Raw genomic sequence first — 11,426 nt, forward strand, 5'->3', positions numbered from 1 at the left:
TAGTTCCTCTGTCCTGGAGTGGTGTGGATAGCATGCCTGTGACGACAGGTTTAGGGCCTTTCTAATCATCAAGCACTAAATTAGGTCCTTCTTGCAGCTTTAGTCTTTTTTCCTGATTGGTTTGAGGAAGAGAAGCTGAAGTGGACTGAAAAATGTTCTTTCAGCAACATTTGGGGAAATTTTTGTTGTTGTTCAGTCGCTCAGTTGTGTCCGACTCTGCAACCCCATGGACTGCAGCACGCCAGGCTTCCCTGTCCTTCACCACCTCCCCGAGTTTGCTCAAACTCATGTCCATTGAGTTGATGCCATCCAACCATCTCATCCTCTGTCGCCCTCTTCTCCTCCTGTCCTCAATTTTTCCCAGCATCATTTTGGTTAAGCCTAAAGGGAAGCTTGAGAGGATGGTCAACTTTAAGATTTTTCCAGATCTTCAGAGGATAAGAGTCTATCCCAGAAAACTTCACTCCCTGTAAATTCCAACAAGGAATTCAGTTGGACATGCCACAGACACCTGCCGACCCTCCTAAGTGACAGCTCCTGATACCTGTTTGGGCGACATCTCACTTTTGCCTTCTGGCTGTTAATCTGGAACAGTTTTTAAGCTAGATAAGAAGCCCTGGTGAAAAGAAGAATCCCACAGGATGTTTCTTGACCTTTAAAAAGAAAACCATCAGGACTGACAGGCTTTCAAATTCAAAAAAATTTCTTTTTGCACTCTTTAGTAGCAGAAAACTGCAAATGATGACTTAAAAGCCTCTCCTTTGTTTTATTCTCCAAAGTTTTCAGATACTTAGTCTGAGAGGCTTGTGACAATTAAATCAATTTCCACCGGAGTCCCCAGAGGCGGGCCTTATCCCAGCTCCCTCAAGGAGACTTACACTAATAAGGAGCTGGCAACTTACCTGGGAGGAAGGTGCAAAGTAGAAAAATGGAATTTCAGGTCAAATAAAAACTTTGCCACAGAATACCAGTTCTTGCAGACTGAAAGATCAACCTTATAATAGAAGGTGAATCTTATTTAAAATGAGGAGAAGAGTGTAACCAAAATTAGGCTTTGAAAATAGCTTTCTGATAATACTATTTGATTCTTGAAAAAAAGAGCTGTTATTAAAAAGAAATTTACTTCACTCTCCCTCCAAGTTTAAAATGTACTTTTTGTTTCCAGAGGTAAAATGTAACCCACTGATTTTAGTGCAAATAGCGATTTATAGGTACACTAGCCTGAATGTTCTGTTTACGGTTACAGAAACTGAGAAAATCACCACCTGATTGCCCTTTGCCTATGTTTAGTCCAGGTAATAAAGTATGAAACTGCTTCAAGACCACAAACCACTGTCCTCCTCTTCTTCTTTACACGGCTCAGGCACAGCCCAACCAAGGGCCCCAGTACACACCTTTTTCACCAACAGGCTGCCTAATCTGACAGACAGCCATCCCACCCCTTCTTATGTGCCCAATACACATGCCTATGTGCTTTGCACACATAGCCAGGAAGATTGCCGTGGAAGTAAATAACCAAAGGGTTAGAAAATGCAATGTACATTTTTCCTGGGCCACCTGACCATGGAGCTGATCAGTAAGTACTGCCCAGGTCCCCAGGCTACCCTCCCAGGAAGCACCTGTGCAAAATGGGTCACAATGCACGCTACTGGTTGACTGAGAGCAAGCAGGCATCAGAAGCTGTCTGAGCATCTAGGGTGGTAGAGGATCCACTGGGCACAATTGGACTGTGTCAAGAATGGGTTTTAGAAAGCTGAGGACCACAGATGGTTCTCAGAGCCTGTTACTCTGAGGACCTCTGAAGATGTTATAATGCCTTCTTGCTGTTTCCAGCATCTAACTTTGTTTCCTCCCTCCATGCTGTCTCAGTTCAATTCAGTCGCTCAGTCGTGTCCGACTCTTTGCGACCCCATGAATCGCAGCATGCCAGGCCTCCGTGTCCATCACCAACTCCTGGAGACTACCCAAACTCATGTCCTTTGAGTCGGTGATGCCATCTAATCATCTCATCCTCTGTTGTCCCCTTCTCTTCCTGCCTTCAATCTTTCCTAACATCAGGGTCTTTTCCAATGAGTCAACTCTTCACTAGTCCCCTACAATTGTCCTTTCTTAAAGTCTCCCATTTGAATGCTGCTGGCTTTCACCTGCCACCAGGGAAGTATGGAGATTTTCTTCCTGTTGCACGTGGGCTTGTCCTCTCTCTCCTTCCCTCAGCTGCATACATGCAGAGTTCTCAGATCTGCTCTACAATACCTGGGATCCTACCTGACTGGTGCCCCACATCTTCCCTGGCCACCACCTCACCTGCATGAGCGCTCACACAGATGAATGAAGTTCCCTAAGCTTCTCTTCCCAACTCCAGGTCTTTCCCCTTTCATCCTATTCCTTTCCACATCTCAAGCAGCAAGTCCTAGAGTCAATCGTAACATGGGGTGGGGTGAAGATAGGCATCAAGCCGGGAGCTGTGTGATCTCAGGCTGGGTCTGGGGGAGGAAGTAATGTCATCACTCCAGACCTTTCCATCCTTCATCTCCTGGGACTCGGCCTCTAGAACCTGCGTATAGAACAATCTTGTACTTTCTAGAGAGGATGCATAGAGATGGGGAAAGAGGAAGGTGGGATCTATGGTTTTCTTGGCCCCAGGATCTCTGACCAGACACCTCCTGTGTCCCTCTTTGCAATGATCACTGTTTGTGTTGACCTTTGTCTCACCCATCACGAGGGACCTTTTTTGGCATAGGAACCCTGCCTTGTATTTCTGTATCCCAGCATCCAGCTACACTGGTTGGCTCACAGTGAAAGTGAAAGTGAAGTCGCTCAGTCGTTTCTGACTCTTTGCAACCCCATAGACTGTAGCCTACCAGGCTCCTCCCTCCATGGGATTCTCCAGGCAAGAGTACTGGAGTGGGTTGCCATTGCCTTCTCCAGGGGATCTTCTCTGATCCAGGGATCGAACCCGGGTCTCCTGCATTCCAGGCAGACGCTTTAACCTCTGAGCCATCAGGGAGCCCCTGGCTCACGTTCTTGTGTTAATTGTTAAAACAAGCTTTCCTTCAAGACTTTGAATGATTAGTTTGGGAGAAGATAGGTAGCCATATTCCTCAAGGGAGTGGGGAGGTCAAAACTGAGAAAGTTGAACAAAGAAAGAAAGGGAAGGAATCTAGGATCATGAAACACAGCCTACTTCATTGTTTAGTCCACTTACCTTTGACTCATTCAGGCAAAAATGGGTAGGGAATTATTAGGCTTTTGACTAGCTCTCCATTTGCATGACATCAGAGAAGGCTATGGCACCCAACTCCAGTACTTTTGCCTGGAAACTCCCATGGACAGAGGAGCCTGGTAGGCTGCAGTCCATGGGGTCGCTACGAGTTGGACACGACTGAGCAACTTCAGTTTCACTGTTCACTTTCATGCATTGGAGAAGGAAATGGCAACCCACTCCAGTGTTCTTGCCTGGAGAATCCCAGGGACAGAGGAGCCTGGTGGGCTGCCGTCTATGGGGTCGCATAGAGTCAGACACGACTGAAGAGACTTAGCAGCAGCAGCAGCAGCAGCCATTTGCATGACATAGAGGGAATACTGCAGACAATGTGTGCTTGAGCCTTTCATCTGTCTGGAGGTCTATGGCTGGTGGCATGGAAACACAGCAGGAAATTGCAAAGACCAGCCCATGGGTCAGAAACCCTAGGGCTTGCTTCTGGCCCTGCCACCCACCAGCCATTTGATTTGGGATGTCATGATCCAACTTTTTTCTCCTTTTTGAGGTTCGCCTATACAACAGAGATTGTAATACCCGCTTTGCACTCTGCCCAGAACTATTGGGATGGTCATATGAGATAATGCAGGGAACCTGACCAACTAAAAAGCATGAGACAAAGGTGAAGCCCCAGATCAGAGTCTACACCCCCAATTCGCTAAAGTCAGGGGAACGCCAGGCCAGGAGACACATCATCCCAGAAAGATCATGTGTGCGGGGGAGGCAGGTGTGCTGAATTCATTCCAGGAGTTAATTGTGCAGACTCGGGGGGCCCCTGACATTTTCCAGCCCCACTCTGGGGGCAGTGGATTACTAGGGAATTTGTGTTCCTGCCCATGCAGATTCCCTCTTGATCCCCAGGGCTGCTTCCCTCTGTTTTCCCCTCCAAATAATTACTCACTAATTTCTTTCTCTTTTCGCATTGACTTCTGACCAGACCCATGTGTTTGACTCTAGAATGACTCCTGTGGATGCAGGCTTGGACTCAATACATTTGGTTGGAAAGTCACTCAAAGGTTCAACCACGAGGGATTCTTATGATTTCCAAATACATCCTCTTGTAGCCATTACAATATCTTAGGTCAGAACGTTTTCATACTGCAGGTGTGTGTGTGTGTGTGTGTGCCCAGTCACTGGTTGTGTCTAGGAAAAGAAGGCTCATGGGCCAAATACCCATTTGGGTTTGTTTGGATGACTAAGAAATGATGGGAATTCAGAATGTACAAGATTATAAATATTACAGAGGCTATTCAAAATCTCATTTACTTTAGTCTGACTGCCTCTTTACTCTACATATTTAAATTCCATTTGCAGCCACCAACCAGACCCTGATACTCTTAAAGAAAATAAAAACAAGCAAGCCACTGCTAAGGGAAATGTAAATTGGTTTGTTTGCTCCTTTACACTCCTGGGCATTGAAAACACAAGCAATCATTATTCCAAGGGTCTCATTGAATATACAAAATCTTTGTCTTTCTTAGGAGTTGCTTTAAAGGTTAACCATTTTCTAAAGAGTTCTTTGTGTCTAGAAACCAATTTTATGCTCCTTTTGTCCAGCCACCAAATTCTTACAAACTTGTTCAAGTTTCCCACACAAACACATTTGCGTTCATTTAGAAAATGGAGAAAACAGTTTGCTTTGAAAAAGTCTGTCTGTTGTTCTTCTTGACATTTACAAAGTCCTCATCGTGCTTTGGGAGCTGTATTCAAGCTTCAAGAAGCCAACTGCCCCTGGAGATGTTTGTGCTTGGGGCCCAGGGGTCAGGATTCTGAAACACAGGCACCCTGGTCCCTGGCTGGAGCTGGTGCACACACGACAGTGATCAGCGCAGTAGAAATCTGTGCTCAAGATGTGAGCACATCCATGCTTATCCCACTGATTCCCAGGCCCCAAGGCCCTTCCTTCTTGGATAATTTTTTCCAGAAGCTTGTTGCCTGCATTCAGAAATGTCTCTCCCCATGTGAATTCCTCTTCACCTTCTATTCACTTTTTATTATAAAAGATTATCTCCAAGCCAAGGTGGGGTGTTCTATCGTCTAGTGCTGCCATCCAAGAGAGAAAGTACAATGTCCAATAACCTCAACCTACGTATGTTACCAAAAACAGGGTCTGGCCGCTCACTGCTCAAAAGCCATTAAAGAGGTCATGTTGGCGGAAGGGAAAGTTTGCTTTATTTTTTGATGCCAGCAAGCAGCGGGGGAGGGCAGACATCTGTCCAAAGGCCAACTCCCCCACCACCCCACAGCCAGTGGGCAAGAGCTCTTATAGGCTGAGGGAGGGGGATACATGCAGAAACAGCACAGTCAGTGCTGACAGTCATCTTGAAATTGGTCATAGGTGGTCTGACCAGCATCATCTTGATTGTTTTAAGTACAGTTAATCTGTAGTTTCAGCATCGGCTTGTTTCCATTTCTTGAGGCCAATTTTCAGAATTCTGGTGGCTACAGTCTGGTCATCATGCAGTTAACTTCTCCACCTGGTGGGGTTTCCAGTATCTATAAGACAGCTCACAGGATATGGCTCAGAATATTTCTATAGCCCTTGAGAAGGAACCAAAGGTCCTTGACTATGCTTACTGAATACATCATTATTATTTGGTCTCCTTTGACAGTTTCCTTTTGTTTCCACAGATTCTCACTTCTCTGATTAAACTTATTCTTTGGCTAAAGTTCTTCCATAGACAAAAGGCAGGCTGAGGACACGGGGAATGGGCAAGGACCTTAGGATCCTGCTCTGTTTCACGTGGGGGCCATAAAGGAGCAACAACTTGGCAGTGGAGAAGTCCCCTGCTTGCCCCTAGCCTGAGACAATGTCACACCTAAAATCCAAAACCTAAACTACCAAAAAATTCAATATTTTCATATACACAGATTACCCAGTTTTCAAAAGGATTCTTTAAGATGTGAAATCACTCAATGGACATTTAAATTGGGATTTGATTTACAGAAATTTCATTCAAGAATGAGTGAATAGAGGTACAATGGTACTGCAATATTTCAGTGGGTACACAAATCTCATATGAAATAGTCACCAAGCATCTGCCAATCCCTGACAGTGGCTGGTAACTCAGTTGGATTTGCCTTCTTAAAATGTTTTCTCAACAATTCCAAGGGAACCCTCCTCTGCCTCACCATATGGAGACTTTTTCTATTTAATCATAATTTAGGCACTTTTCTTTGCCCTAATTTATCAAACATTTTTTCTCAAGATCCAAAATTAGGGTATTGGGGTTTCCTGCCCCCCTTTTTTATAATATACTGTATTTGTTCTTAATTTCTCCTAGTTCAATGATAGACAGCAATTATAATTACAGCCCATATAGGCTATAATTGTTTAACAAAAAGGAATTCAGTGAGGTCAAAAGAGAATGTGAAAGCCATTACAGCAAAGCAGGTTGGGCTGGTGGTGCAGTATGAGCTCATTGCCTTGCTAATTGGAAGGTACAGATGTGGGTACAGACCCCAAGAAGCCCCCTTGGCCTGGGTGAAAGACAACCTGCCATCATTAGCGAGGGATCAGCAAGCGCGGGTGGGGCTGGTGCCAGAGCGCCACATGCCACGGCCAGGGAGGTGGCCTGACATCGGCTCCTGGCTCTGCCATGATCCTTGGTCCCATCTGGACTAAAAAGGAAAAGGAAAAAAAAAAAAAAAAAACCCAAGTGTGAAAACCCAACCGAGGTTTTGGTTCCTAGTAAGGCTTTGGTTCAGTACATTCCTGAACGTGCTCTCTTTCCAAGAAAGGTAGGTGTGTGTCACAAATATTACATCACCAACGCGGTCGCTGAAAGAGAAACTTGCCAACTGCACAATTTGTTGGCATCAGTGTGCATTGCCATGACAATATTCTAGCTGCAACTGTTGTGATTCATTGGCTTCTTTTCAATTCTTAGAACCACAGTTCTAAGCCTCAAGTCCTCATGATCCTTTCCACAGGCAAGGAGAAAGGGGGTGTGAGACTCCAAGAACTCTTCCCTGCAACTCTTTCCTCCCGATCTCAGTGACTAGCATAGGGGCAGATGCCTACCTTTAAACCCACTGCTGGGAAAGAGGAAAAACTTGGTGACAGGCTGCAATCAGCCATTGCTCATTCTGGGTGGTAGGAGAGGGAGAGAAGGGATTCCGCTCTTCCAGAAAACATTGCCAGTGCTATCTGAATGCAGTTAGGGTTCTAAGTTTTATCCAGTCCCCACAGTATATGAAAGAACGATCACAAGCTACTGAAAACGTTGCCTCCTAAATGAAATTGAAGTGATACAGCCTGGTAGATAAATGCTAAATTGGAGAGCTGCTGCTCTGGGTTGCTTTGTCAAATGACTCACTCCCCGCTACGTGTCCTTGGGCAGCTCCCCATGGATCCAGGCCCCAGTGTGCACTTCTATCAAAAAAGAATAGTGCCATTTACCACCTCCTGGTCTCACAGTTGGGTTGTATGATTATTAAAAGGAACCTCACAAGACCTGTGGATTTCTCAGATTAAAGTATAAAGTGCTGAGTTTTCTGAGGATGATGCAAATATCAAATCACCGAGCACAAAACCAGCCTCAACGGGCCTCTCAAAGTGGCCTGGAAGGCACAGTCACGACCTGTGGCTGGGCTCCTCCCCTGACAACTCTGATTTGAACCCCCTGGGCTCCCACTCTCAGCTTTTCTCTGCTACCTCAGAGCCCACCTCCCCCAGAAGCTAGGAGCACAGGGTGTAATGGCTGATGGTTAAGTGTGAGAGTGGAATGAAAGAGTTGGAGGAAGAGGGGAAAAGGAATGCTAAGAAGATCTACTCTGGTTTCCTTCCACTCATTTCAAATCCTGTTCAAGTCCACTCTTTTAACACTTAAACTAGACCATTAAATACATTCATGGCGCCCAAGACTGGCATGGTTTGGTCCCTTGATGGCAGGGTTTCTTTGTGTGTTTAGGGCACAAGCCAGTAGGCACTGGTTTCCAAAGTCACCCTGACTGATGGTGGTGTGATCCCTGGTACACTGAGGTCCAGATAGGCTGTTCTGTGTATCTAGCACATGCTGGTCCTTGGGGTTTTCTTTGTTTTTTTTTTTTTTTAATAATTCTGTTAAAGATGCACTCAGAGAAAACACATTTTTGCTTATATTTATTTTTTACCCTATTCCTCAAACAAATGGAAGTGGTTTACATTTTTAAAGTACAGGGAGTAAAAGTTTAAAAAATAAGGAGAGCTTAGAAATAATTTAAAGATGCATCAGATGGTGATCCAAAATGAAATAGTATAAAATTTTGCTGCTTAAGCCAAAAAGAAAATCTAATGGGTTATGTACTCCTGATTCTCGTTGTTATTCTTGTTTTCTCTCCTTCTCCTCTTCTGCCTCTTTCTCTGTCTCTCTCTCCTCACTTATCTCTATCTCCCTTTTTGAAAAAGAAAAACACTTTTTTGCCTGGAAAGTTAAACTCGTAGCTGTCATTAAATTTAAAAGGAGATTTAATCATGTATATTATCTTAAATTATTCTTGGAATTAGACATAGCAATTGCTTTACTAGTTGGTCAATCACACTGCTTCTTAAAGAAGGGATATTGTAAAACAACCAAGAAGTTTTTTTAACTCTGGTTTGCAGAACATACGATATTTTCCACATTGATGCTGCTTGAGACAATTTTTTAAAAAGCAGATGGTGCCTCTCTTTGTGACTGAATGAAAATATTTCCATAGGAAGCTGGGCTAAGAGAAAGAACCAACTACTACATTTGAACATGAGGATTCATTTTGCGTTCCTGTTCCTAAATGCCTGTGATCCATCTGGAAAACTCTCTGCTCTGCCTTTGGGCTTCTGTTCCTCAGCTGAATGCTGTGCCTCTCCTTCCTTTGTAAAAGACACCTCTCAGGCCCATTTGGGCAGAAGTTATCCCCTTTAGTCGTGGGGGTGACAGGGCTTATTGGAGAGACTGGAAGCTCTGGAATCAGATGGTGTGGGTTCAAAACCTGCTCCACCATTTAGAAGCAGGAACTTGGGCAGGTTGCTTCACTTCTCTCTGCTTAGGATCTGTCTCTGATAAAACAGCGATCATGTCACTTCCCAGCTTGCCCTGGGGGCTCCACGGTAAAGAATCTGCCTGCAATTCAGGAGCCGTAGGAGATGTGGGTCCAATCCCTGGGTCAGGAAGATCCATTGGAGGGGAGGGTATGGCAACCCACTCCAGTATTCTTGCCTGGAGAATCTGCATGGACAGAGAAGCCTGGCAGGCTACAGTCCATAGGATTGCAAAGAGTCAGACACGACTTAGCAGCAGTAGCAGTCACTTTCCCAATACTTTACTGCCTCCTATTCCTCAGCCACCCCGCCAAGTCCTATTGATCAGGCCCCATCAGGAGCCACAGATCTGAGGATGTATATAACCTGTTCTTATCCTGCCTTACACTTTAACCCATCTCTGTACTTATAGTAACTAGTACAATATAAATGCTATATAAATAGTTGTGAGTACAATGTAAATATTATGTAAATACTCTCCAGTATGCAGCAAATTCAAGTTTGGCTTTCTGGAACTTTCCTTCCTGCTTCTGTCTTAATTCCACCCATCATGGTCTCTCCCTCTCTCAAGCTCTCGGCTACCCCTGCCTTTCTCCTCCCCCTCCTCCACTGCATTCTCAAAGCAAACTTGCTAACACACAAACCAAACTGTGTTACTACCAAGTATCCTTTACCTACTTGTCTGGCCATTGCCCAGGACAAGTTTCAAACCCCTTCACTTGGATCTCAAGGCCCTTCTTAATCTGGCCCTGCTGTCTCTCTCTGGCTTCACCCACTCATCCCCCTACTTGCTCCCTAGCCACAGTGAACTAGCTCCTATTCTGGGAATCTGGAATAGGAAGCTGTGTCTCCTAACCAAGCTTGCACAAATTTCTCTCTCTGCTTAGAACACCCCTTCTTCCTGGTCCCTGCTGACCTCTTGCTAGTCCCCACCCCTGCCTAGATATCCCTTTCTTCTGCAGAAGTCCCCTCCATTTGCCCACCTCCACGCCCAGTACTGCCCCAAAGCCCAAGGAGAAGGCTTCCCTGCTGTGAGCTTCCTAGGTACCCAGCACCCTCTTGAAATTGATTTTCTTCTCTCTCACTAGCCAGGAACTCCATGATTGAAGAGACCCTCTTTCCCCATCTTTATATCTTCAGGGCAACAACTCTGTGCTTCACAGAAGATACTTCATAAATATAAAATACATGAAAACAAGCTAATGAACATGTTTTAAGGTTATCATGTAGATTGTGCTGTGCTCTGCTGCTGCTGCTGCTGCTAAGTCACTTCAGTCATGTCCGACTCTGTGTGACCCCATAGATGGCAGCCCACCAGGCTCCTCTGTCCATGGGATTCTCCAGGCAAGAGTACTGGAGTGGGGTGCCATTTCCTTCTCCAGTGCTGTGCTCGGTTGTGTACAACTCTTTGCAACCCCATGGACTGTAGCCCACCGATTTCCTCTGCCCATGGGATTTCCCAGGCAAGAATACTGGAGTGGGTTGTCATTTCCTTCTCTAGGGGATCTTCCCAACCCAGGGTTGGAATGCGCATCTCTTGCATGTCCTGCTTTGGTAGGTGGATTCTCTACCATTGCACCACCTGTAGATTAAATGAGATAAAATAAGAAAGGCACTGGAAACATCACACGCACTCAATAAAGAGGAGTCATTACTGTTGTTGCAGTAATGCTGCCATTGCATGGAATTGGACCGCTTTGTGTCCCTTGCCTGGAGAAACCCATGGGCAAATGTCTCAAAGGTTTTTAACATTTTAAACTCCAGGAATGTGATGAAAACTGCTGTAGCTGTTCGCCTTCATATCCATGGGTATTTTCAACCAACCAGGGATGACAAATATTTGGGGAAAAAATTCCAGAAAGTTCCACAGAGCCAAACTTGAATTTGCTGCATATTGGCAAGTATTTACATAGAATTTGTATTGTAGTCACAACTATTTACATAGCGTTTATATTGTACTAGTTACTGTACAGAGATGGTTTAAAGTAAAAGGCAGGATATGTGCAGATTATATGCAAATACTACACAATTTATACAAGGAACCTGAGTGGACATCTGCAAATTTTGGTTATCCTTTGGGGTCTTGGAACCAACCACTCATGGATACCCAGAGATGCCTGCAGTAGTTTTGTTGAGTCTTTGTTAAAATATATCCCTACCACCATCTTC

General features: G+C 44.9%; 1 non-coding gene across 1 annotated transcript; it reads right to left on the reverse strand.

Annotated features, from left to right (window-relative positions):
- Positions 1-2,934: 2,934 nt before the first annotated feature.
- On the reverse strand, positions 2,935-3,007 carry TRNAS-GGA (transfer RNA serine (anticodon GGA)). Its single transcript has one exon. It is a non-coding gene; the product is annotated as a tRNA-Ser (tRNA).
- Positions 3,008-11,426: the final 8,419 nt, after the last annotated feature.

This window comes from Bos taurus, chromosome 2 (assembly GCF_002263795.3).
Source record: "Bos taurus isolate L1 Dominette 01449 registration number 42190680 breed Hereford chromosome 2, ARS-UCD2.0, whole genome shotgun sequence".
NCBI classification, from domain to species: Eukaryota; Metazoa; Chordata; class Mammalia; order Artiodactyla; family Bovidae; genus Bos; species Bos taurus.